This window comes from Carcharodon carcharias, chromosome 7 (assembly GCF_017639515.1).
Source record: "Carcharodon carcharias isolate sCarCar2 chromosome 7, sCarCar2.pri, whole genome shotgun sequence".
In the NCBI taxonomy this organism is placed as follows: domain Eukaryota; kingdom Metazoa; phylum Chordata; class Chondrichthyes; order Lamniformes; family Lamnidae; genus Carcharodon; species Carcharodon carcharias.
Window position 1 is genome coordinate 175,593,580 of NC_054473.1, and position 25,999 is coordinate 175,619,578.

Here is a 25,999-nt window from a genome sequence, read left to right on the forward strand (position 1 = left end):
CGCTTTGTCCGGCGAACACTAGCTGCGCCCTTGAAATTAACACATTAGCTGGTGCTTGAAGCAATATAGGCAGAGAGACCGATTAGCTGTACAAACACTGGTGGTTTATTAGAACTAAGAACAGGGCGCTAACACCACGGCCAGGACTTTACCCTCATCGGGTGTGCTCGACGCGGGTGAGCGGGAGCGGTCGGGAAGCTGACCCCCGCCCGCTATCGGGTCCCATCCGTGATTTCACGCTGCGGACCAATTAAGCCCCGCCCCGCGTGAAACGTGAGCTGTAGCTCTCAGCGCTGCCTATGTTGGTTGGGGGGTGGTGGAGGAGGAGGTCGAGTGGGGAACATCATGCATGTGCACGGGTGCGCGCAGGAAAAGCTCCCTGAGGTACAGAGCTGCCTCAAGGAGATGAAGAATTTTGAAAATTAAAAATAAAGAATTTTAAAACGTTTAAAAAAACATGCCCCCTCATGTGACCCTGTCACATGAACAGGGACGTGTTATGAATGAAATTTAAACTTTGTTATTTAATTTTTATTTGATGTTGGAAACCTCATCCCGCCCGTGGATGAGGTTTCTTAAAAAATCCAAAGGCTGCTATGCCTTTTTGCCTGCCTGCCAACCGCAAGGGCAGCGCAAAATGGAACTTAATTATTACTCTAATGTCCTCAATAGGCCTTTTAATTGTCAGCACGCACACCCGCTGACCAAAGTATCGTGCGAGTACGAGGTGCTTGCCCGACGTCATCGTGCATCATTTGACCCCTCGCCTGGCGAGCAAAAAATTCTGGCCCATGTGTGCTTCTCCAATCACCTCCAGCTCTAGACTTACAGTCACCCAAGGAGCCCACGCTGTGTAGCCATTGGTCAATACAGTCACATGGTCAACTAACTACATTCTCTTAAAGGCACATAGCACTCCACTTTACCACAGGTGGCTGGGAATTTAGGGCTGCCAGCCTTCCAGAATTGGTCTGGAGACTCCAGGAGCTGAAGAGCAATTTCCATGACATGGTTGTGTGCAATCCTGGAGAAAAACACCGGGACATTAAAAAAGATTTTTTTTGTCATTTTCTTTGAACGTTTCTCTTTATCAGCTATACAAACACTGAAAGTGGGAAATAAAAGCTATTTAGCTGACAGACAAGCATCTTCCAATTGGGTAATGTCTTCTTGCTCTCCAATTGGTGTAGGAAGGCAGTGCATCGCAAGGATGAATGTGTTGGCCAACTAATGGCTGGAGCTTGGGAGGAAGTCATCTGATGAAACCTCCAGGAATACCTTTAATCACAGTTGGCAACCCTAACTACCATGTAGGTGAGAACCTGAAAAGAATGCATAACAACAACTTACATTTGTATAGAACCTTTAACGGAGTAAAACATCCAGTGCTGCTTCACAGGGGTTTGATAGGTCAAAGTTTGATACCAAGGCTGGGACTTTCTGGCCTCATCGTGGGCGGAACCCATCGGGAAATTCGGCGGACCAGCCAAAAGTCCATTGACTTTATTCTGGCATTGACTTTTGGTGGGACCAGACAATCCTGGTGGCAGGCGGGGGCCAGAAAATCCTGCCCCAAGCCACATAAGAAGACATTGGAACACGTGAACAAAAACGTAATGGAACTGGTAGGTAAAAAAATGTAATTTAAAGGAGGAGAGAAGCAGCAAGGTTTAAGTGTTATTGTTGCAATCATGTCACATTAATTGGGAATTTGGGCATTATTCTTAAGTTTATATAAAAATAGGTTTCCATCTGTAAGGGAGGAAGGAAAAGGAAGTCTGTGACTGTGTTTTGTCAAAAAGCACATGTTAAGGAAAGACTGAATCCAGCTTCCTCTTTTTCTCAATGAATGAGCAACGAGTTATTACGTAAGGAGGGCCTTCCAGAGCTTAGTGTCTAGAAAACTGAATGCAGGGCTGACAGTGGTAGGGGACAGAGAATTAGATATGTACAGGATGCCAGAACTGGAGGAACGCAGAGTTCTCGGAGGACTGCAGGGCAGGAGGAGGTTATAAAAATAGAAAAAGTGAGGCCATGGGGAAATTTGAACACAAGTGTTGAGAATTTTAAAACCAAGGCAATATTGGTCAGCGAGGGATGAAAGGGGAACTGGACTTGGTATGAGTTAGGGCATGGGCAGCAGAGGTTCGAATGTTCTCAAGTGGAGGGTGAAAGATGGGAGGACCAAGAGAACATGTGAATTGTCAATTCTGGAAATGGCAAAAATATGGTTCAGGTTTTCAGTAGCAGATAAGCTGAGGCAGGAATGAAACAGGCAATATTATGGAGGTGAGAGTGGGTAGTCCTGGTGATGCATGATACATATGTTTAATAAACAGCAAAAAGCAAGATCCTGCCATTTCCTTCAGCCTATGTCATGACTCATCAGCACCAATGCATTACTCAACAGCTGTTTCATCCCAAGTGAACACTCACGACCGATTAGAAGATCAAAGGTGGAGCCACTTCTGGACTGAGTCCCTCTGATTCCTTAAAACTGGGTGAGGGATGATTTAGTGGAGATCTTGGAGGAAGTTTGCCCAGGTGGTACCATAGCAACATGTGGCACAGGGAGCAGGAAATGAGGAGAGAAAATCAAGGAGGGGGAGGGAAAAAATAATTGATAAATTCCCCTCAAGAATTAATTAAAACAGGTCTATTGGACTTGTAGGAATAATCAAATATTTGAAATGCATGTCTTCATCTTCTGGAATATTCTGGCATTGATATTCTTCAGAGAAGAATAGATATTAAAATAAGTTCAATAGCTTTCAAAGAAAACTAATTATATATCTCATTTATCATTTTTACCATCTGTCATTTAGTTGCTCTACATAGCTCAAGAGATCCTAAATAATATTTCGTAAATAATATTTATAGAGGTTCCATTAGACATTTAATAATGGCCTCACTAATTGACTGCAATAACTCATTGGTACAAAGCATTTCCTCATAGTTAAGCCTGAGGAAAATAGCGCCTTTTATAGAATAAAACAGTGCTGGTGACATTTGAACCATGAAATAAACTGTGGAGAGAACAGTTTCAGTTGGACGCTGAATGGGCATGAAATCGCCAATATGCCAGCAATGCCCAGCCAATGTAGTTCAGGTCTCTTTCCTGTTTTGTTGGTGAGATGCGAGCAGCCAATGGGCACCCTGTGGTATAGCTCTCTAATTTCCTGTGGTGGTATATCACCCATTGCAACATATCACCAGCTAACAGGTAATGCCTGATGGGCTGGGTGGGTGATGGGGGTGGGGTCAGATACTGGTAGAGGTTGGGGCAGGGAGGGTGATGGGGAGAGGGGGTTAGTCTAGGATGGGTCAGAAGACTTCAATGAGAATCAGAAAAATATTCCTGCTCCTGCAGGCCTCAGAAAAATCTTTCAAAAAAACACCTAAAACCTTCTCTTTTTGGAGAGGCCTCCAACAATCCCATTAAGAATTAGTTCTTCAGCCTCTCAATACTTGGAAAAATGGGAATGGTATGTGCTGAGTAAGCAATTGGTGCTCACAACAGATATAGGGATCTAATTTGCATACCTCAGAAACCCATTTTAAAGGCTTATCCAACAGTTGATTCGAATGGGCCAATGGATGCATAAGATCATAAGAAATAGGAGCAGGAAAAGTCCATTCGACCCATTGCAACTGTTCCACCATTTGATAAGATCACGGCTGATTTGATGATGGCCTTAACACCAATTTCCTGCCTGTGCCCACAACCCTTGTCAATCAAAAATTTATCCACACTCCATATAAACATTCTGCCTTATCCTGCTTAAACCAAATATGTGGTGGCCTTTTTTGGATATTAAAAAATATGTTTAGTGATATACGGAGTTTTTAAGGTTGATAGACATCATTTGCCAAATCTGTCCCTCTCCATACTTTCCAGTTGTCATTTGTCAGATGAGAATCGGGTGGTCAGCAATTGAAAATCTCCCCAAGTTTTATTCTTTTTCTTTAGCTTTCTTCTTTAGGGAATGCAATAAGCAAAAAGCCTTTGAGCATTATCCTTTCATCTTCAGAGTTCGATTCCATCATGAACAAGATGTACAAAAAGCTTCCCTGTCTTCTCTTGTCAGCCTTGGCTCTTTTTTCTAAGCCAGGTGTTCAAGAGTTCAAGAGCCTCTCCAGAGACTTGAAACTAGGTCGAATTTTTAGGCTCCAGTGGACGCAGGCACAATGGCAGATGCAATGGAATTTTGAGCCATCGGTAGGTATTCTACTTGCTTTACTTGCTTCAACAAAAGCAATAGTTTTCATTCATGCAGTATATTTAATGTAGCACGTCGCGGGAGTATTATCAATCATTTGACCCGGAGCTACGAGGACATATTTGAAGACAGATGACCAAAATGTTGGTCAAAGAGCTAGATTTTAAAGAGCATCTTAAAGGAAAGGAGGTAAGAGATAGATGGAGAGGTTTAGGAAGGAAATTCCAGAGTTTAGAGCACCCACAGCTGAACTGGATCACCAATAGTGGAACGATTAAAATTGGGGATATGCAAGTTGCCAGAACTGAAGGAGCGCAGAGATCTTGGAGGGTTGTGGGGCTGGAGGTGGGTACAGAGCTAGGGTGGGTCGAGGTCAGGCAGGGATTTGGAAACAGGGACCTGGATTTTCACCGCAAGTTGGGATGACTCCCGAGCCCTTTTAAAACGTCGGACAGATCCCAGTTCTGGGATTCCCAACCCCATTCCTGGGCTGTCTGAATTTCAGGATTAAAGGATGTGGGCTGGTTCCTGTCAAAAGCCAGCACCAGGCAGTCCCAACCTAGTGGCTCCATTGCAGAGATAGGCATGTCCTACTGCTCCACAATTTCCATGGAGTCGGGCCAGGTTTTTAAAGAGTCATGATTCATGGTCCTCCAGAGGAGTTGTGAATGATAGTCTGCATGAGGGGACCTTTTAAAAGGTAGTTTCAAAAGGTTCTCCTCATGCCCCCTATGCTAAGGTAGCCCCCCACCCACACACCATGGCCTCTCATAATCCTATGCCAAGCTACACCCTTCCACCCACTCCCCATGGCCCCTCATACCCTAAATGCCAAGCTATGGTGCTTCCATGCCTATTGACCTACTATACGCTGTATAGAACCAATGAATCCTATAGTGACAGTCTCTCACTCTTCAGATACCAGGCTCTAAGAGGGCATTGGCGACCATGGACCTCCATATTAATCTTGCTCTGGAGGCGTGGATCATCTTCTTTGACAGTACATTCATTCAGTTTGTGAGGCTCTTTAAAAAAGATTGCTCTTTGTCTACCTCGATCTCATTTACCATTGATCTTTCCCAACAGCATCGGACTTTCTAAAATGTGATTTCTTATTACAGGTCCCAACAATTCATTTTGGTCAGCAGGGTTCTTTTGGCCTCAGATTTTGCTAGCATCTCTTCATTGGTAGTGACTTGTCCAAGATATCTTCATCATTCACCTCAAAAACCATAACTCTGCAGCCTTAATTGTTTTCATTGCTACACTGATCATCCAACACTCGCTTCTGTATGTCAAAATTGGTGTAACGTAGCATTTCAGGATTCTCAGCTTTGTTTTCATGGCTAATTTTGAGTTCACTATAATATCTTTCATTTTCTGAAATGCACCTTTGATCATTCCAATCCTTCATCTTATTTCTTGATCACACTTTCCTTTTGATGTTAACATACTTCCTAGGTAACAAAATTTATTTACCTGTGTGATCTTTTCATTCTTCACTGTGATCTTACATTCTGTATGGTTTTCCTTCCCGACATCCCTAGACATTGTTTTCTTACAATTTATGCTCAGTCATTTCCTCTCGCTTTCACTTAGCTACTCTATCCAAAACTTTTTGCAGTTTCTCTTCAGAGTCAAAAATAAGAATGGTGTGCTTGGTGTATCTGACATTATTAAAGTTGTAACCTCCAACTAATAATCCAGGGAAGTCTTCAATCTCTCTAATAATATTTTCACTATAAAAATTGAATAAATCTGGAGAGAAAACACACCCCTGTCTGACCCCTCTTTTAATCTTCACAAAATTGCTTAGATCATTCTCAACTTTTACAGCTGCAGTTTGTTCCCAATAAAGACTTCTTATCACTCTAACATCCTTGCCATCAAGGTCAAGCGACTCGGACATGCTCATCAGCTTTTCATGTTTTGCCTTATCAAATGCCTTACTATAGTCAATACATAAATACAACTATTTTCATCTCTATGGCTCTTTCTGACAACATGCATACCATAAAGACAGCATCTCTCCTTCCTCTATCTTCTACAAAACTACATTGAAGAGCTGAAATTTCTGGCTTTATCTTGCTCCTGGCCCTACTCATCAGCACTCAAAGAAGGATCTTGGTATTGACTCATCAGACTGATAGTGCAATGGAGATCACATTGAATTGCTCCGGGCTTTTTAGGGAGTGCAATAGTTATTGATCTATTTAAGTCTTCTGGGGTTTCTCCAATGTCATAGACTTCATTAAAGATGAGTCAGTTTGTCTATTCCAAAATCTTCTAAACTTTTAATTTTTGGTGACTATTTTATCTGGGACATTGGCTTTATTGTTTTTCATCTTGCTTTGCCTTTCATGATCTTTGGACCATCCTTGTTGGCTTTTCTTCTTGTCTGCTATCTTCAAATAAGCCTTGTGTGCATTCAGCCCATCTTGCGAGCACTTAGTCCCTTTCCTTGACAACTTGCCATGTTTTCCTTTGATGCATCAGCACACCCAACTTTCCCTGTGATTTCCCTCATGTCTTATTGCATTATTCTTGAGTGTCTATTTTTACATTTTTCAACTCCTTTTTTGTTCAGCCGTTTTTCCCTCTCTTCAACACATTTTTGTTTGATCCTTTCGTCCATTTCCTGATATCTCCATCGATCTATTTGCTTTACCTTCCTTTTCTGTTCCTTCAGGTCCAATATTTCATCTGCCATCTGTTTTTGTTTCCCTTATCTTTAATTGGAATGGTGCTTTTTGATGATTCCAACACTGATGCTTTGAACATTTCCCATGTTGAGTGGTTTCCTTGGTCTTGCAGCTGTCCAAAACGGTTTTGAACTTACACCTCAAATTTTTCTTTAATTGAGCTCTATGCATTGAGTAGTTCACAATCTAGTCTCTTTAATGCCACTGTTTCCTTTCAAGTTCCTCAGCTTTATTTTTACATGCCAAGACCTACCTGGGAACTAACTTCAGAAGCAACCATGCTCCTGTAGTTGGCATCTTCAAAATATAGCTGAGGAATTGGGAAAAAAACGACATTAAGGAGACTAGACCATGGACAGAATTTTTTGCTCCGTGAAATAGCGCGTGTTGACGTCAGCCAAGCATCCTGACATCAACACGCACCTCTCACGCTATTTCGCTTGGCGGGCACGCCTCCGTCTCCTCTGCACGCGCTTGCCATTAAGTAAGAGTCCTGTTAAGGCCTTTGACACACCAATTGCCGACGACCTTAATTAGCACATGCAATTTTTTGGCCGGCGCACAGACAAAAGGGTCAAGCCACAATTTGCAAAAGCTTATCCATGGGCAGGATAAGAAGAGTCAGCAGCATTGTCAATGTGAACAATGAGGAGTTTTGGAGACCGTGTGCTGCTGGTTGCTTATGTGAACTGGACAGCTTCATCTCACTTCAGAGCTTAATTCTGAGCATTTCTAGGCTTCATTTCAGGACTTATTGTTGTCTTCCAGGCCCCTGGAGGATTTAGACTGTGTGGACCCTTCCAGATATCAGACAGCCTTGCATAACCCTGGTGCAGATAGTGTGTGATCACAAGGTGCAGATTCAGCAAGTACTCTGGCAGCTCCCATGACGCTTTCAGCCTGAGACACTCCCAGGTGCCGAGGCTCTCCGGTGCTCCAGTCCGACTGGATGGATGGCTGCTGGGTGACAAGGGCTATCCCCTCAAAAGGTGGATCATGACACCTCTCCACCACCCAAGAACGGAGACCAAGCAGTGGTATAGCAGGAGCCATGCCTCCACAAGGGCAGTGGTAGGGAGGACCATTGGTCTTCTCAGGATGCTCTTCCGATGCCTGGTCAATTCAGGGGGGGCACTACAGTACCCCCCAGAGCAGGTACCACTCACAGTGGTGGCATGTTGTGCTCTCCACAATCAGGCACTGGCAAGGGGGGACCCAGTGGAGGAAAAGGATGTTGACACATCTGTACAGGCAACAGATGATGAGTCCAGTAGTGAGTCCGAGTATGAGCATGGTGAGGAGAATGCTGAGGGCGTGGAGGCTGACCTGGGTAACCTCCAGGGAGGCAGGGACAGCCGGGGCACATTGATCCAATGCTGTGTCAGCTAGGCTACCAAATAAGAACCACCAGCACATGCCAGGGCTGCGGCCTCCACACTCAATCCCAGAGAGGACCATTTCCTTGGCCACCAATATACACTCAGTGCCTGTGTAATAAAGTTTCAAGAGACACACATCCATCATGACATAATGGCCTAACTTGCACCAGAGAACAAATGAAGCAAAACAAAAATAAAAATACCTGGAAAACCTCAACAGGTCTGACAGCATCTGCGGAGAGGAGCACAGTTAACATTTCGAGTCCGTATGACTCTTCAGCAGAACTAAGGGAAAATAGAAAAGAAGTGAAATATAAGCTGGTTTAAGGGGGGGTTGGGAAAGGTAGAGCTGGATAGAGGGCCAGTGATAGGTGGAGATTGCCAAAAGATGTCATAGACAAAAGGACAAAGAGGTGTTGAAGGCCACGTTGCATGTGACAGATTGCTGAACGAAATATTAACTGGTGTTGTTTGCCATGCCTTTAAAACACTCAAAGCAAAATAGGGGAACAAAATATCAGCCGTGATAAGCCCGTGTTGTGCTTAACGTTCTTTAAATTTACATTTGTGGGTGCTACGTCTAGGTTCTCCTCCCTCTCTGGCACTGGCATTGGAGACAGCCTGCTGACTCTGCTGTCTTGTTGGCCTTGATGACCTTGGCGATCGTCCTCTGGCCTGTGGAACCTGTGCTGACCCCGCCTGGGAGGGAGCAGCCAGTTCCACAGCTGGCATCTCTCCAGTCACTGCAGCCTCATTAGATGCCACAGTCACTGGCAGAGGGGCGGAGGAGCTGCTGCCATCATCCGGAGCACCCTGAGAGGACCCCACAGAGATGAAAGGTAGCTCGTGCACCAATGTGAGGTTGTTCTGGACCTCCCTGCTCATCATTGATGGATGGGCACCTAGCTGGGACACTGGGCACCCCATCCATCTCCCACATGGACACTGACCACCTGAGCTCAGTGCCTGTGTGAGGGTTTGCAGGTCTAAGTGCATCCCCAGGGACCCCAGATTCTGTCCCTGGAGCAGCCTCTCCATGACAGTCGCCAATCTCTCAATGGAGGAGGCATTGTCCTCGGCCATGAGGGTCAATGCAGTGGTCATTCTCCGCAGGGACTCCTCCAAAATGGAGACCATGGCACGCATATCCTCATGTATCTCCATCAGATCCTCCTGCACACCACACTGGACTTCCAGCATCTGCTGCCTAATGGATGAATCCAGAGGCCCATCATCAGCCTTCGACTGAGCATTGTCCTGATCTCCAGCAGTCTCCCAATTGCCGACACCATGGGCACTCTCTGCCTCCGCCTACACCTCAAGCGAGCGTGAAGTGCCCTCACCAATGTGCACCGAGATACTAGACAGCAATCTAATGCCCACTGAGGTGTTGGTATCTGCGCTGGTGCCTGCATGACAGAGCGGGTGTGACGCAGGTACATGGGGAGCCTGGTGGTCTTCCAGGGTCAGGAGTGGCCCTTCAGGGTCCTCAGTGCGAATGCCTGCTGGTGAACCTAAAAGGGAGAAGAACATGTCATTAGCTAAAGTCATCACACTGTCTCTTTTGATTAACAATGAGGACTCCAGGTTCGAGGCTCACATCAATGAAAAGACTACAGTAGAGTCATAGAGTCATAGACATATACAGCACAAAAACAGACCCTTCATCCCATCATATCCATGCCAGCCATCAAGCACCTATCTATTCTAATCCCATTTTCCAGCACTTGACCCGTAGCACTGTATGCTATAGTGTTTCAAGTGCTCATCTAAATACTTCTTAAATGTTATGAGTGTTCCTGCCTCTACCACCCCCTCAGGCAGTGTGTTCCAGATTCCAACCATCCTCTGGCTGAAAAAACTTTTCCTCAAATACCCTCTAAACCTCCTGCCCCTTGTCTTAAATCTATGCCTCTTGGTTATTGACACCACCACTAAGAGGAAAAGTTTCTTCCTATCTACCCTCTCTATGCCCCTCATAATTTTGTATACCTTTATCAGGTTGCCCCCTCAGCCTTCTCTGCGCTAAGGAAAACAACCCTAGCCTATCCAGTTTCTCTTCATAGCTGAAATGCTCCAGCCCAGGCAACATCCTGGTGAATTTCCTCTACACCCTCTCCAGTGTTATCACATCCTTCCTATAGTGTGGTGACCAGAACTTCACACAGTGTACCAGCTGTGGCCTAACTAGCGTCTTATACAGCTCCAACATAACCTCCCTGCATTTGTATTCTATACCTCAGCTAATAAATGTAACCATCCCACGTGCCTTCTTAACCACCTTATCTACCTGTGCTGCTGCCTTCAGGGATCTAAGGACATATACAACAAAGTACCTCTGATCCTCTGTACTTCCTAGGGTCCTACCATTCATTCTGTATTCCCTTGCTGTGTTATTCATCCCAAAATGCATCACCTCACACTTCTCAGGATTAAATTCCATTTGTCACAGCTCTACCCATCTTACCAGCCCATCTATAACGCCCTGTAATCTAAGACTTTCCTCCTCACTATTTACGACACCACCAATTTTTGTATCATCTGCAAACTTACTGATCATACCTTCTACATTCACAACTAAATCATTAATATACACTACAAACAACAATGGGCCCAGCACTGATCCCTGCAGTACACCACTGGTCACAGGCTTCTAAGTGCAAAAACAACCTTTGACCATCACCCTCTGCCTCCTGCCACTAAGCCAATTTTGGATCCAATTTTGCCAAATTGCCCTGGATCCACCCACCAAAGGCAAAATTCTGCCCTATGAACTACTCAATAGTGACAGTAGGACATGTTTAAAAAAAGCAATTCATTCATAATTCTCTACTATGTCAAAAAAAAAATTTCATTGAAAAGTCAATGAAATTGTCAATCATCCAACCCTTCAAATTATCTATAACAGAAACCTCAAGTCCTTGAAACCACTTCACCTTTTGTAAGTAAACATTGTGAAATTGACCACAGGGATCAGAGAGCCTGAGCTGTCAATTAAGCAGTATAACCTCATTATGCTTGCTTGGCTGACAGCCAAGATAACCATTACTCTTGTTGAAACAGCTGAACCCAAGAAAAGATATTGCTTGATTGACAGTTCAGGCTGTCTGATCTCTGCCATCAATTTCTCAATGTTTATTTACAGAAGGTTAAGTGGCTTCATGAGATCCTGGTTTCTATTATTGATACTTTAAAGAGTCTGGACAATTGACACTTTTATTGCCTTCTAGTGAAATTACATTTTTTAACCTAGTAGGAAGTTATGAATGAATTAATTTTTAAAGGCTTTTATTTACATATGCTACAGTTACTATAGGGTTCTTGGGCTCCATACAGTACACAGTGGGTCAATGGGCATAGAAGAGCCATAGCTTGACATTGAGGGTATGAGGGATTGTGGAGTTGTAGATGGAAGTCCAGAGCTTGGCACTGATGGTATGAGGGTCAAAGGGGATGGGTGGAAGAGCAGAGCTTGGCACTGGGGATGTGAGGGCCCATAGGGGATGGGTGGGGAGCATGACGTGACAGGGAAGAGGTATGGGGAGTGTGCGGAGGGTGAGGGAATGTGAGGTATGAGGGTTGGAGGGCCTTTGTGTTTTTATTTTAACTGGCTCTGGTTATTCTATGCCCATTGACCCACTGTACACAGTACAGAGCCAATGAACCCTAAAGTCCCACAGCACTGAGGTGAGCCATTTAAACAAACCACCTCCTCACCTGGCAGCCCCTGTGGCTGCCTCCAAACTTCTTCCTTGGTCAGCTGGCCTGAGTCCAGCCCACACCTATCCCCTGGTAATGACTCCCGAGGCAGGCAGCTGAGCCAGGAATTTCCTTGACTCCTGCTACCTGCCTCAATGGTGAAAATTCAGGCCAAGGATGAAAATTTTAAAATTGAAGTGTTGCTCGTCCAGAAGCTAATATAGGTCAGCAAGCACAAGAGTGATGGGTGAATGGTACTCGGCGCGAGTTAGGATACAGGCAGCAGAGTTTTGGGTGTAGGGTGGAAGACTTACGGACGGCCAGGAGACCATTAGAATAGCCCTGTCTCGACGTGACAAAGGCTTGAATGAGCAGATGAACTGAGACAGGATTGGAGACGATGTTACGGAGATTAAAGTAGGCAGTACTCATGTTAGGAGTAGATATGTGGTTGAAAATTCACTTTGAGGTCAAACGCAACACCAAGGTAGTAAATATTCTGCTTCACTTCAGACAGCTGCCAGCTAGGAAGAGGGCTGGAATTGGTAGATTATGAATTCACCACATAACCAGAGAGAAAAGGATAAAATTCAGCTGCCCAGCTTTTATACAACAGTGGGGAGTAAAAGATACAACCTCCAAAGCTTGAAGCCTCTACATAATTTTCTTTATCAACGTCGCTATAAAAAGATACATGACTGAAAAACTTCGTTAAATTAAACCCGCAGAAATCACAGCAGGATTTTTAGAAGTCAATTTATTGCCTCATGGCTCTGAGATTATTCCTACCAATTTTAATATACTCTTTAATGCAAACAAAAAACTTATATTTGTTTATTCATTGCAAAACAAACCTATATATGCGACTATGCAATTCCTAATTATGCCAAGAATTATTAATGCCAATTCCATTTATTCCACCCTCTGACATATGTGACATGCGATAACCCAGTTCAAAATAAAATGGACTCCCAGTCTCAGGCTGAGCATACACTTGCTGATGATGCAATATTTAATAGTTTCACAAGTTTATAAAAGTCAAAGGCCTTGTGCTTGTTTGTCAATAAGCATTTGCGTGTAAAAAAAAGTTAGAGTCAGTGGTTGAAGAGGTGTAAATGTAAAACTAATCAGCAGGAACAATGGGAGTTATTTTTACTTAACTCTCCTGCTGGGAAGCAGATGGGGTTAGGTGGAATGCCAGTTTTACACCCCTCTAAATATGACTTTCCATTGATTGCAATGGAAAATAAAATCAGGTGGGGTTTAAAACCAAGGTTTCCCCAATCCAGTCAGCTTCCTGATGTGTAGGTTAAGTTAAACATGCCCTCAGTATTTCAGCGAGTGAATGGTCAATCTATGGAACAGGCTCTCCAGTGAGATGGTGGAAGTAGTTAATTTCTATTCATTTAAATGGAAAGATAGATTTCTTTCTATTTTGGGATATAGTATATGAGTAATTTTAGACATGACATGTGTAAGTATAGGGCGCTTGGCAGGAATTTGTGTTGTTCTGGGTCTGTTGTGGACTAACAGATAGGGATTGACTGGTACCTTAGTCAACAACTACATTATTGCTGTATCATTGCTGAACTGGTAGATGGTGAATGACATGGACCTTAAGGCCTGAATTTTCACTCCCAGGTTGAGTACACAGAGGTGAGACAATTGCTGGCTCTGCAAACCTGACCCGGAAGGAGATGGTGGTGAATCAGGTGAAAATGGGAATCGTGGCAGGTGACCCTGGAAAGAGGCTGGAAATCACTGCGTTCGGAGGCTGGCTGGGTGAAAGGCCAGTCTCGGTGCACTGGCTCTTTGTCAAGGCTATGAAAATAAAATATATTTTAAAAAGCAGTCCTGCACCCTCACATCACTCCATCCGCCCCCCCGCCCCCCTCCCCCCAACACACACTCCCCATGCCCTATCCATGCCAATACATGCCACCTCATGCCTCCCCACCCACATCCTGTTGACCCTCATAAACTCCATGCAAACTTATGCCCCTCCATCCACCGCCATGCCCTCTCATATCCTCCATACCAATTCATGTTCCCCCCACCCACCCTTACGGTCCTGTATTACTCCTGTGCCAACTTAGTGTGAACTCATGCCATCCCATGCCTGCCACTCTTTTCCCTTTCTCCTTCCATGCCAACTCACCCAGTTTCCACCATCAGCAAACCTCAGGACCATGCTGCGATTAAGTAAAGTTCTTAACTGTCTATTGATGAATTCCCTATTCCAAATATAAACATTCTCATTGATAAAAGAAACTATTCACTACATTTAAATTCCTTTCAACTCTTATGAGAACAAGCGTTTGTATTCATTGTCCCACTTCAAAGAGTATATAACCACTTGAAGCTGTCAACGAAACTGAACTGACAGGTGCTCTACTGTGATAATAAAAGGCTGTGAAGTCAGCCATGTAGCATTAATTCTGTAATGATATCTCTCAAGCTTATGTCAACAGACAGAGCGAAATAGCAAGCACTGATTTTTTTCAACATGGTAGACTTTTAAAAAAATTTAAGGGGCAGGAGATTTACAGCTTGATAGCTATCCTGGCAGTTCTTTTGACAGTTCTCTTAACAGTTCTCTTGACAGCTATCTTGACAGTTCTAAGGAGCTTGACAGTTCCAAAGAGTTTACGCACTTTGTACACACATTCATGTCTAATTTTAACAATCCCAATGGGCACCATACCTCTCCCAAAGGCTACCTTAGCACTTCCAAAGGCATCCTGGGACCACATCAACTCTCCAAAGGGGTACCTTTAACTCTCCAAAGAACTCTGGCAGCTTTAGTTCTCCTCTAAAGTGCACACATCATGTTCTGAACATACCACTAGCCAAAATCAGATCTGACTGAAGCAGCTGCACTTTAACATGTGCAGTTACCCCCGTGAACCATGGATGTGCTATTTAGAACTTGGCCCCATTACCCGCTGTCCTGCGAAAAATAGTGGGGGACAGGTTCGGGGTCGAGACTTTCAGATCTGGGTCTCTGTCACCATTTTCACAAAGATGAAGAGATTCTCCACTTGCACAAAAATTCAGACTGAAGTCTTTTTTTTGTCCCGCAATTCCTTTGTTCCAGTGAAAGTGTTACAACTGGGATGGGAGAAGTGCACAAATTATCAAGCCCTGCCATTCTGCAGCTGTACCATTAATTTAAATGTTTAATGTTCTCACCAAAATGGCCAGTTGTGTACCTATACCTTTAGTACCCAGAAGAAAAGAGACTCTGACCAGGCTTCTTTTAAAAACTCAATATGATTAATTTATTTTAAAACAAAACTTCTTTTAACAAGTTGCAAGTATTGGTTAACACACAACTGTAATTGGGAAATATAACTACCTATCTCTTCCTAAAGAATTGCCCCAACGCACACACAGACAAACAAAGGACAAACAGAGAGAGCCTCTCTGAAGAGATGGGCTTTGGAGGATGGGCATTATAAAATAAACGATAAAGTCTGCACGGTCTCGATGCTGTTGACCTGGAGTTCTCTCATGTGCAGACGGGTCACTGGTCCCAGTGGATGTCTGGAAGTTCTTACCACTGGTCTCAGCTTTGCAGGTCAAAATGCAGACTGGTTACACTCAGATGAGGGTTCTCTGGCTACAGGTTGATAGCCATACACAATTTTTGGCAAGGTAGAGAGAGGGAGCCAGTCAAGGTAGCCTTCTTTCCTCAGCTTTCCCTCCAACAAGACTACCTTCCAAACTCTGCCATGTGATTGCCTTTTTGTCTGCCAGCTTCACTAAGTAAAGAGCTTTGCAATGCAACACAAACAAACAACTCCTTCTCAAGTATCATATAGATCAGGTGATTTCTTGGAAGAGGCCTGTTTGTTTATGGTTCCAAGATGAGCTTATGACCTTTTAAAAGAAATCCCAGGCTACCATCCAGATGACCAGATCATGCCAGGTGCATCCATTTTGTAAAATAAACCTTCAGCCTTGAGAGGTATGATTCTAACAAAAGTAAAAACAGAAAGAGATCAAGATGAGACACCAGAATGATTTTTGGAAAGAAATCATCAATTCCATGCCCACCATGCAGGAATACTTGGAGGAGTGTGGAAAGTGTTATGATACAGCACTTTGTAAAGGCTGAGTTGTTTAAATCCTAGAGGGAAGCTTGAACAACTGTCATAACTTATATTTTCAATTGGTATGTTTAAGATGCAGCTCTGAATTCAGGAATAAAACCTTCAATCCTCAAGAAGTTTTTTTATATAAAACTAACTTAAGCATATATTGATTTAACAACTAATTAAGCATATACACATGTCTACAAATTACTACCATAATAACTTTTAAACAAATCCCCAAATTACTCACTCCCAGGTAAAATCTTCACCAAGGCAACAACGACCCATCGACTTTAAACAGACACCAGGCAAAGCACATTTGATCTTACAAATTCAAAATGAGGTTTCTTTCAGTTTGGTTCCTTTGCAGGCACAGTTGTAGGGTTTACAGGCTACTTAGATCTTACATGCCTCTGACTTGCACATACAAAAATATTTCCTGTTATACCTAGCCTTCCCATTGAATGTAAATTCTCATTGTATCATTAGGTCTTTGAACTCCACCTTTTCTAACAATAAAACCACTTTCATAGCACCAATTTTATTAGTAATATAAACACATTGCTTGGTGTCTCCCAGCTAGGTGCAAGATTTTAATCCCTTCTTTGAATGGTTCACTCAACAAATGCAAATCTACTCTTTACCTTAACTTCCTTACTGTTTAACATATCAAAACTACTATACATCAAAGCACCCAGACTATCTGGCTTTAATCCAATTAAGCCACACAGACCCTACTACAAGTCGAATTTAAAAATAATTTCCAGCAATATTATATACATTAATATCTTCATGACATAAGAAAATTAACAATCCACTGTTGGAGCCCTGCCTCCAATTGTAGAAACTAGGGTTTAACCTGGTTAAGGGATTTCTGCAGTTCCTGGGCTCAGGCAGCAGCAGTGGGTTTGAGATCCAGCAGAGGACGGGGACAGGAAAACTACTCTTGTATGCTTTTTAAAATGCACAGGTTTTATATCAGCAGACATGCAATAATTACCACATTGCTGGTTATTTAGTTTCATAGCCTTATGAGGAACTAAATTCATCTCATACTTCTCTTCATTATGAGCCTTGCGAAGTTTCCTTATGAAAGAGCGTTTTGCAGATAAGGACCAGTTGTAATGCTGAAAAACATCTGCAAGTCATGGCAAATTAACCAATTTTGTTATGGTTTGTTTATTCAGTTTTCTACTTCAATGAACCTTGCTGGCATAGTTAAGGAACAAAATAAAATTTACCTATTATAAATGATTTACCTAAATTGAGCTGAGAGTATTGTCACCAACAGCAGCTCCTTAATAAATCCATTTTCTGCAACTAAAAGCTGAGAGCAATGAACTGAAATTGAGGAAATACGGTGGAGGGAAAAGTACCTTTTGGACAGCTGTGAAATGAGGGCATGTCTGCCTCCATTACACGTCATTTAACACTTGCGGCACAACTATAGGTTATTGGTCACAAAATACTTTCAAAATAATTATTTTTGTTTTAATAGATTTTTGCTTGGTGATTTGGGGGCCTTTGATTATTCATTAATCTTTAGTTATATAATGTTCAGTATCAATATATCAAGCATGCATAGTTGGCAAAGGCCACCACTAAAATTACAAGCTGGATGGACTTTGACAACTCAGTGTTTGGAGTCCAACATCCCCAGAGAATTTAAACTGAGGCCGTGTCTGCCCTTTAATTTGGACATAAAAGATTCCATTGCGTTATTTTAAGAAGAGCAGGGGTGTTTTTCCCACTTTCCTGACCAATATTAATCCCCCAATAAACATCACTAAAACAGACTATCTGGTCATAATCACAATGTACGCAAGCCGGCTTGTTTCCCACATTACAACAGCGCTTGCTTTTGTGGAAACTGGGAGTCCTCTACAATGTTCGAACAGCCTGTCAGTTCTCCAGGTTGCCCCTGTGATGCCATTCTCGTTGTGATCATGTAGAGTGCTGACAGCACAGCTTCACCTCTGCAACACAGCCGTTACTGCAGCTGTGCCTCTGTATCCTGTGGCAAAGCTTTGCACAATGCTTCTCCGGCAAGGAGTGTCGCTGCTGGGAACCTGCAGAGTTAACGTCTGTTAGCTGATGAAGCGTGCAATGGGTTGCAGGAAGTTCTGAGTTAGTCCCTTGATACTTCAGCACAAATTCTCGACGCCTGTCTGAGCTCTTGGCAACATCAGGGTGCATTTCGTAAGACATTTGCCCCTGTAACAGCTGTGATCGGTTACACTACCTGATACGCAAAAAAACACATTCAGTTGAATACCTTGAAAGCAGTTGATCTGCTTCGTGTCCAACTCTAGTTCCCCCACATGCTTGACTTAACTGTAAAATATTGTTTGAAAAATAGTTCATCTTTTTCAAGGATCATATATATCTATTTGAATAGAATTATTTCAAACCATTTAAAATTTTGAGTGTAAGATCACAGACTAATCTGGTTAATGGTGTTGAGAACTTAGTATCATGAAGCACAGAGGGAAGTCATTTGACCCATTGTACCTGTGCCAGTTCTTTGAAAGAGCTACCCAATTAGTCCTGTTCATTCCCATTTGCCTTGTTCGTTTTTCCTTTCCGACTCCCTCTTTAAAGTTACTGTTGAATCTGCTTCTGGCAGCGCATTCCAGATCATAACAACTTGCTGTATAAAGAACTTCAGGTTCTTTTACCACTTGTTTTTCTGCTGATGATTCAGAGGAAGAATTGACATTCGTGCACTTGAGTTTTTGCAGTGTGTGAAAGAAAAAAGGCTAGAAGAGCGTTTTTCAGTTTGCTCTGAATAAAGATGTCACTGTGCTGTGTGACATATCCCTGCAGAAGCCCTGTCATTTGCAATTTTATATTAAGGATGTGAGTGCAGTCACCAAGCAAACAAACACTTTACATCAATCTTTATACTGGAAGATGATGCTTAACTCACAGATTTGTGTGGGGCTGTTAACAGAAAAAAATTGAAAATGCAGTCTTAAACAGCCCACATTTAAATCAGGCAAATAGCGGAATCCATCTTCCACTATCATTATTGTCAACTCCAAGGTCGCCACTTACAGCGGGTTAAGGATGCTAGCTTTTTCAGGAGGAAACTGATATCCAGAGAACAGTTCATACCTTAACATACAATTTTCTTATATGTTTAATTTCCTCTAACTGGTATCTGGTTACAGCTTAACACTGACTGCCATCACAAACGTGGCCATTGAGTAGCTTACACTTCGTTAAGGCACAATTACTTCATATACTTAATCCCTTCCAATTGAAGGCGGATTTATTGAAGCCCTCAAGCTTACTTTGGAGTAGAATTTGTAAGTACTATGGAATCTTCTTACATTTAATAGTTGAACACAACAAAATCATCCAACATGGGCAAAATGCATTGGCACAAATGGACCTGTGGCTTTGTTAAAATAGATGAAGAATATCATTTTGGACAGAATAAGGAACCTTAAAGTTGACCAGTGTGCCAACACAGATAATATCCACCCAAAAGTCATTATGGAAATGGGATGGTGCTATATACCTGTATCTCTAAAAGCTTTCCGGAGTCAAAGACTATTCCCCAAGATTGGAAGCATGCTTATGTAGTTCTCATTTTTATGAATGGTGATAAGAACCAGGGTGTTACAGGTTCAGTAACTTCAATAAATGATAGGATGCTTGAAGAAATCATTAGGGATGTCCTACATGTCACTTAGAGAAGAACCTATCAGGAACACCTGAAACAACTGGAAAAGAAGGTCCTGAACTATGAATTTGATTGAATTTTATTAAGTCACTAGGTTAAAGGATGAGGCATTGTTTACCTGGGCTTTCAGAAAGCTTTTGATAAAAGGTGAATCACAAGAGGCTTCTCCACAAAATGGAAAGTTGCAGACCTGCATGAATTTGCTTGAAGAGTGTTCACCGGCATGCTTCTGCATGGATCAATGTTAGTATTACAGTATTTCCATTAATGATTCAGACTTAGGTGTTGTGGGAATGAACAGCTTGCAGATGACACCAAACTATGTGCAATGTTAAGATTGTAGAAGATGCTTGACAGTTGCAAACACATCTTGACATGTTGGAAGAATGGGCCCATGTTTGGCCCCGAGTAAAATTTAACTTCAAAGATCATTGTGTTGTGTTCATGAACAGACTAACTATCACATAAACTTAGAACCTACAGGGAAGAGAATTAAAGCTAGTTTTACAATAGGTTTGGGTGTTTTCATGCATGGTTCTCCAGATTCATGACAAATCCCATAACACTTCAGCTAATGCAAGTGATTTAAGCTTTTATCTCCTTCACAACGAAACAGACCAAACAATTTTGTCCTAATACAAGGCCTTGATTAGAATGTTGGCTTCAGTTTTGGCTTCCTCACATAGTGGAGATATTGAGGCAGAGGAAGGTCATTAAATTAATAATTTAGTTACTCAGGTAGACTCAATAAACTGTCTTTTTTTTAACCTTAAATGACCTAAACTCTGGAATTCCCTCCCTACTCCTCTTGGCCTCTCTACCTCTGCTTTCTTCCATTAGGCACTCCTTAAAACCTACCTCTTTGAAAATCTTTTGGTCATCAGCCTTTGATTATGTCCTGTTGTGCACTACTTTTAGGCACTCGCTTAAAATAAACAGGGTAGCACACAAAGTAATGTAGTGCATTTGCTTGTACCTGAATTTTCTCAATCTAAAGTGTGCCCTTATGACAGAAGATAAGATAAAATGAGAAGTAGCTGTTAAGTAATGTAGAGTTTGAAAAGCTGGAGAATAGCTTTTAGCTGGAGAATAGCTGGAGAATAGAGCAAGTGAGATTGAGTAAAGAATCCCACTGCCTTAGGTTTCTGGAAGGAAATAAAAGTTTATGAAAAAAGCTTATAAACACATCTTCATCTATTTATTAGGATGCTTATACAGTATTCTGTTCTCCTTTAAGTGCTGATAATGTTTTTAAGAGTACAATCCAAACACAGATCCATCACCAAGATGAGACATTAAACTAAGACTGTCAGATATGGATGAGGTTAAAGATCACTTCTAAATAGTTGAATAAGAATCATGTTGTTACCAAAAGAGACAACTTCTCAAATCGCTTACAAATCTCATCCATGACTTAGACTTATTTAATTTCACTATATTGATGGGTGCTAATATTGCAACTCCTTTGGCATTCAATTGCAAATGATGTCTTCCCAACATAGGGCAGAAACTTCCAGTCCTGCCAGCAGGGGGGAAAGTTTAGTGGACGGCGGGACTTAATTTGGCGGGAGGCAAAAAAATTCAAATTCCTGATGGTGGGACAAACTTTAGGAAGTCTGTTCTCGGGACTTTAAAGGCGAGCTAAAGGCAGGTCGATGAACAATGAACAATGTCGAGAAGCCCTTTTACATGCATTGACATGTCATGTATGCTCATTAAATGGCCACCTCACTGGAATTAAGATCCTCCTCCAAATTAAGTTCCCCGCCAATCATAAATTAGACCGTTCACATTCTTGTCTGCATATAAGTGGCTTGCGCCTGGTAAGCTGCACTTCTTCCTGACTTTGAGGTTAGTAGATGCTGCTTTCAACTCCCTGGGGACTGCTTACAAATCTCAGCCTCTTGACTCATATCGGGTGTCGATAGGCCAAGCTGTGCGAAGGCTGGACTTGGGAGGCAGGCTAAGGAGGAAAGAGAGGGAGGCTATCTAGGAGAGGAAGACAGACTATCTGGGGCGGGGAGGGAAGCAGTGAGAGAATGCAAGTGTGCAGTGATATGGGATGGTGGGGAGGGCCTTGCTTTTGGGTCTGGGGTTCTGGAGCTGCGTACACAGAAACGGTTAAAACAATTGGTTCAGAAAACAGGAGGGGTAAGGGTGGGCATGAGAATGGTAATGGGTATCAGCTCAGAGGGGATGGAAGAAATGTGGAGGTGGATCAAAATTGGGCCAGGATAATGGAACGGGTGAGGCTCAAGGATGACAGAGGGGAGAGGTGTAGTTACATTGGGTGTGTCAAGAATGATGGGGTAAATTGGTGGGTGACAGGGGAAGGGTACAAGCCTGTGGAGCGAATCTCAAATGTCATGTGTTCCATCCTGATCGTCTCACCTATGTTACATGATCACTGTAAAACTGCAATACCTCAAAGTGGGAGGAGGGTCTTTTCAGATGGGTATGAAGTGAATTATAATCCTAGCCCATTTTTGGGACAATTCCAGATTATAACAACCCAGATATTTCAAGGGTCCAGGCATCTCTCCTTAACAATGTACCTCTCCACTGAAGAATGCATGGAGTTGGGTTCTTGAGTTTGGATACAGAAGACAATATGAGATAATATACTTTCTAAATGATATAAACATTTATTAAAGAACTGAACATGCAATTCACTTTTGATGGTAATTGCAACGTTGATAGCTCTAGGAAAAGTAAGTATAATCTTGTTTCTACTGGAGAATCCAAGTCTTATTAATGTTACAGGGAGATATTTAAGATATCCATCAATACTTAAAGTGGTATTTACCTTAAATTCCCAAGTAGAAAGCTACTGAGCATAGCTAGATACTTCTAGTCAAATTAAGGGGAGAACTATCCTCCCTGAACTATAGCAGCTATGCCTTTACTTTGAGAGACGCTGGTGTGAATCCAATAAATCTAAAAATCCTACTGTGTGGTTCCAATATTTATATCATAAAAGAACTGAGCAAGCAGGAAGCATGTTGAACACTTGTGCTGGACAATATCCTTTGTTTTCATCAACATCCTTTATTTTAGTCAACATCCTTCTAGCTAACAGGATACTGGGAGATGCAGGTAGTAGACATTACACTTAGATTCCAAGATTCAGTTGATAATTTATTTAGGGTCATACTTGAGGGTTATCCATTGTCAGATTGTTGTACCTTACAATTTATCAGTACCCTGCTGAGCTGATGTATAGGCCAGTTCCAGTTTCTTTCAGAACTGCCTTGTGTTAGAGAATATACCATATTCTATGCTGCAGGATGTTGTTGTCCTTGAGCACACAATTATGCCCAGGCATGTTCATAAACTTCTTGAACCTTTGTCCAGCAAAGGCACTCTGCTTTTAATTTTTAATCCTTATTTAATAGGAGAGTCACTATTTTAATCTCCTTATTTACAGCTGGATTCTCTTATAACTCTGTATTTATAGCTGCGTTCCTTCACAGGCGGAAATCAAAGTCAGCACAGCTGGAAAAGGGGCACCTTAATAATCACGAGGTAACTAGATAAGAACCATGCTCAGTTATGTCCTCCTCTCTATGGTGAAGCCCACACAGCATCTGGCTTGCTCCGACTCCTGGGTCTCATAATATCGAGATCCCAGCAAGGTGTGGGGCTGCCGTTCATTCTGTGCAGTTTGCCATCTGCTGCTGTCAGAGGTAGGGATGACAGGAGGGAGGGAGGGATGGAGGGAGGTGGATGCCTCAAAAGTGCATGGGTGGTGGATGGCAGCAAACTCTCAACTCCAAACCTCCATCCTCCTGGCTGAATGGTCATGGTCGACAAGAGCTCATGTGGCAAGTCTTTCTATGCTGCCTGGATACTCCCTTGAGGGTAATGGAGGCAAGTGGAATGGTGTCAGAGGGAGGCTTCTTGCACATGGCTGTCAGCACCCTGGTCAAAGAGCAATGTGTCCATGTGCAGTCATGTATAAATGGGAGAAACATGCATTCCTCTAGGATGTCCTTCACCTGGAAGGGATGGGGTGGGGGTCCCATGTCTAGCTAGAAGCCAAGCACAGGGCTTAGCACTGAATTGATGATTCTGAGGTGGAAGCAGACCTATAAAGAATATGCTCACTCGATTCATCCCTTCCATTCACTCACAGATCCGCTGAGGCCTAGATGATGCAGGCTCCAGGCAACCCCGCCTTTCTACTGGCTCTCATCCAGATGAGGAGGAGGAGGGCCCATCACAGGTTGGCCCAGGGCCAGGAGGAGCAATGGGCTGAGCCGCAAGAGGCAGCGGGCCTCAAGAAGGTCAGAATGCTGGCGACCAGGGGCCAGTGCAGCAGTCAGCACTGGCCTGCGGACATATCGCAGGCAGTGCAGCTATCAACAGATGACCAAAAGGCAATTCCGAAGCACCTCAGAATGTTCCGTAATGTCCACATTCCCACATCTGCTAGCTTCTCCACGATGACCTGCAGCCACAAGAACTAGGACGCAATCGCATGCCGGCGGCCTTAAAGGTCACTGCCGCCTTACACTTTTTTTTGCCAGAGGCTCCTTCCAGAGTTCCACTGAGGACCTGTGCAGCATCTCCCATGCCCTATTCAGAAGAGCGCACCGATTTGTACCAGTCCCGAAGCTCAGGCTGTAAGAATGCTGGGTTTTGCAGCAATCGCGGTTTTCCCACAAGTGCAAGGGACGATTGACTGCACACATGTGCCTTTGAGACCTTCCTGGCAATAGCCAGTCACATTCATCAATAGGTAAGGATTCCATTCTTTGAAGGTGCAGCTAATATGCGATCACAGAAGGCAAATCCTGCGTGCATCTGCCCAGTTCCCAGGAAGATCTACAGTCACCTACAACCTGACCCATTCCCAGTTGCCACAGGTTTTTGAAGGACCTCAGCGATTGCAGGGCTGGCTCCTTGGGGACAAGGGATACCCCCAAAAGACCTGGCTGAGGACACCAGTTCACTGACTGCACAGTGCTGCTGAGGAGAGTTACAATGCTGCACATGCCTCCTCAAGGTCTACGATTGAGCGGAAGATAGGCCTCCTAAAGATGAGGTTCAGATGTTTGTGCTGCTCAGGTGGGGCTCTCCAATACTCACCACAGAGAGTGTCCTGGATCATCATCGTCTGTTGTACCCTGCACGACCTCGCAGTACAAAGGAGGGATGTCTTGGCTGAGGGAGACGTGGAAGACTGAGATGTCTCGTCTGACAATGAGGACTGTGAAGGAGTTGGAGCTGATGAGGGCCAGGATGTCACTGAGCCACATACAGAGGACATTTCAGAGGTACGTGACAGCAAAGACACCTGTGACAATCTGAAAGCTAACAGATTCCAGGCAGAGTAAGCTGCCAAGACGTTTCCTTTACTATTTGGTTTCCTATCCTCTGCTGGCTGGCAGATCCCTGCTCCTTTTTGGTTACAGACATTATACTTTTCTCTAATGCACCTTGATTTTTTATAACTGAATTAAATTGCATTACTTAACATCTGCCCTGCTGGTGGTTTGATCCTTTGCATGCACCAAACTGCACTAATACATAGAGTCCTGGCACTAAATGTGCACATTAGAACTTGCACAGCACTCCATTCTCCCGTGACCTTGGGCACCTGTAAGTAAAATCAAGACTACCGATGCCTTCACAAAGTCCATGTGCATGGCAACTTAGAAGCAATATCAAAACTAATCTCGGCTGGGATGCACACCCCCTGCTCCAAAAGGGGGGCAGACCTTGCAGAGAGCTCTTTCAAACAGAACTCGATGGATAAATCCTCAGGGATGAGCAGCTTGAGAACATCATTTGGTTGCTCGAGATCACTTCTCCATGCAGATCATTCAGGGAAGATATGTGTCTGCCCCCACCCTCCCCCCAACTGATCCCTCTGATCACCACTCACCCATAGTAAACCCATATCCTTTAACATCTTTATCATGCCGGAAGGTTTCTTTGGAGTTTTTTTTTATTCATTCATAGGATGTGGGTGTCGCTGGCTGGGCCATCATTTATTGCCCATCCCTAATTGCCCTTGAGAATGCAGTGGTGAGCTGCCTTCTTCAACCGCTGCAGTCCATGCGGTGTAGATACATCCACAGTGCTATTAGGGAGAGAGTTCCAGGATTTTGACCCAGTGACAGTGAAGGAACGGCGATATAGTTCAAAGTCAGGATGGTGTGTGTCTTGGATGGGAACATCCGGGTGGTGGTGTTCCCATGTATCT

General features: G+C 43.3%; 1 long non-coding RNA gene across 1 annotated transcript in view; it reads right to left on the reverse strand.

The window, feature by feature from the left end:
• Positions 1 to 1,117: 1,117 nt before the first annotated feature.
• LOC121279581 overlaps positions 1,118 to 25,999 on the reverse strand; it is a 29,238-nt gene continuing 4,356 nt past the window's right edge. Inside the window, exons 2-3 of the long non-coding RNA XR_005943439.1 lie at positions 17,154 to 17,235; positions 1,118 to 1,322 (exon numbers count right to left, since the gene is read on the reverse strand). This is a non-coding gene — a long non-coding RNA (uncharacterized LOC121279581). The remainder of the gene's footprint in view (positions 1,323 to 17,153; positions 17,236 to 25,999) is intronic.